Source organism: Convolutriloba macropyga, chromosome 6, assembly GCF_964194025.1.
Source record: "Convolutriloba macropyga chromosome 6, txConMacr16.3, whole genome shotgun sequence".
Classification (NCBI taxonomy): domain Eukaryota; kingdom Metazoa; phylum Xenacoelomorpha; order Acoela; family Convolutidae; genus Convolutriloba; species Convolutriloba macropyga.
In genome coordinates this window covers 52431217-52433716 of record NC_134473.1, presented here as the reverse complement: position 1 = coordinate 52433716, position 2500 = coordinate 52431217, and positions in this window count along the sequence as shown.

The window sequence follows — 2500 nt, the reverse complement described above, 5'->3', positions numbered from 1 at the left end:
CACGGCAGCTATCAGAATTAACACAATGAGTGCGAACCAAAGATCAAACGCTAACAGATCATAGCTACAAGATGAAAAACTAATATAGTTTTTGGCCAATGGACTGATGACAAAAATGCAGGATTAAGACTTTGGTTGCAAAAAAACAAAAATGGTTTTAATCAGCTGAATATGCAAGCTAATCAGAAAAAAAAACAATTAAAGGAGGGAAACAGAAACAAGTTAATTGTAAGAACAAACCTGCAGCCGTCTCTGGATCACAAAAAAGCAGGCTCGCCATTGAAAACGAATTGGAAGAAATTCTTTTGTGAGACTCGGAGCTTCATTTCTTTTAATTTGGTGTCAACAATGGGAAAATGATTACCTCACGTGTTCAAAGTAAACGAATTCCACAATGAAGAAATATGAAAAGAGCGACTGAGGGGCGCGCGTTGGTAGCCAAAGGCCCAAATTTTACAGTTGAGCGATCCTTTAGGCAATATAATCCAAGTGAACAAGAGTCCCGTTGCATAAGATACGCGTTGTAAACTGAACCGGGTCGGTGAAAGCACGCAATTGGTAATAGACAGTGCTAAATTCAAAACAAGGATTACCTCATGTGTTCAAAGTAAGAGAGTTCCACAAACTGAAGAAATTATGAAAAGAGCGACTGAGGGGCGCGCGTTGGTAGCCAAAGGCCCAAATTTTACAGTTGAGCGATCCTTTAGGCAATATAATTCAAGTGAACAAGAGTCCGGTTGCATAAGATACGCGTTGTAAACTGAACCGGGTCGGTGAAAGCACGCAATTAGTAATAGACAGTGCTAAATTCAAAACAATGATTACCTCATGTGTTCAAAGTAAAAGAATTCCACAAACTGAAGAAATATGAAAAGAGCGACTGAGGGGCGCGCGTTGGTAGCCAAAGGCCCAAATTTTACAGTTGAGCGATCCTTTAGGCAATATAATCCAAGTGAACAAGAGTCCCGTTGCATAAGATACGCGTTGTAAACTGAACCGGGTCGGTGAAAGCACGCAATTGGTAATAGACAGTGCTAAATTCAAAACAAGGATTACCTCATGTGTTCAAAGTAAAAGAGTTCCACAAACTGAAGAAATTATGAAAAGAGCGACTGAGGGGCGCGCGTTGGTAGCCAAAGGCCCAAATTTTACAGTTGAGCGATCCTTTAGGCAAAATAATTCAAGTGAACAAGAGTCCGGTTGCATAAGATACGCGTTGTAAACTGAACCGGGTCGGTGAAAGCACGCAATTAGTAATAGACAGTGCTAAATTCAAAACAATGATTACCTCATGTGTTCAAAGTAAAAGAATTCCACAAACTGAAGAAATTTTGAAAAGAGCGACTGAGGGGCGCGCGTTGGTCGAGTGGAGTCAAGTGGAGTCAAGTGGAGTCAAGCAGGTGAATATCTTCAAGTTGTCTGACAGATAGGTTGTTAAAGTTGCTGTGTCTTCTCTGTGCATCACTTTGTGTCCACTGTGAAAATATTCTTGCTTTACGTTCCGCGCAGTGATTTGATAATTGATCGTTTGTTGAACGAAATTTTGAATGAAGATAACAGGAGGAAACTTGTTCTTCTGATATTATCTCTGATATTCGGGGACAACTTAGATCCTCCAGATTATAAACAGTTTTTTGTAAAAGCTTACTGAGGAGCTCACACTATTGAATAGTTTTGGAAAAAAAAATTTCGTGTGAATCGGAAACTGAAACTCAGACAGATTGTTTTCAAATCACAGTAAGGTATATCACCTTCCAATCACTAATCCAAGTGAACAAGAGTCCCGTTGCATAAGATACGCGTTGTAAACTGAACCGGGTCGGTGAAAGCACGCAATTGGTAATAGACAGTGCTAAATTCAAAACAAGGATTACCTCATGTGTTCAAAGTAAAAGAGTTCCACAAACTGAAGAAATTATGAAAAGAGCGACTGAGGGGCGCGCGTTGGTAGCCAAAGGCCCAAATTTTACAGTTGAGCGATCCTTTAGGCAATATAATTCAAGTGAACAAGAGTCCGGTTGCATAAGATACGCGTTGTAAACTGAACCGGGTCGGTGAAAGCACGCAATTAGTAATAGACAGTGCTAAATTCAAAACAATGATTACCTCATGTGTTCAAAGTAAAAGAATTCCACAAACTGAAGAAATTATGAAAAGAGCGACTGAGGGGCGCGCGTTGGTCAAGTGGAGTCAAGTGGAGTCAAGTGGAGTCAAGCAGGTGAATTTCTTCAAGTTGTCTGACAGATAGGTTGTTAAAGTTGCTGTGTCTTCTCTGTGCATCACTTTGTGTCCACTGTGAAAATATTCTTGCTTTACGTTCCGCGCAGTGATTTGATAATTGATCGTTTGTTGAACGAAAGTTTGAATGAAGATAACAGAAGGAAACTTGTTCTTCTGATATTACCTCTGATATTCGGGGACAACTTAGATCCTCCAGATTATAAACAGTTTTTTGTAAAAGCTTACTGAGGAGCTCACACTATTCAATACTTTTGGAAAA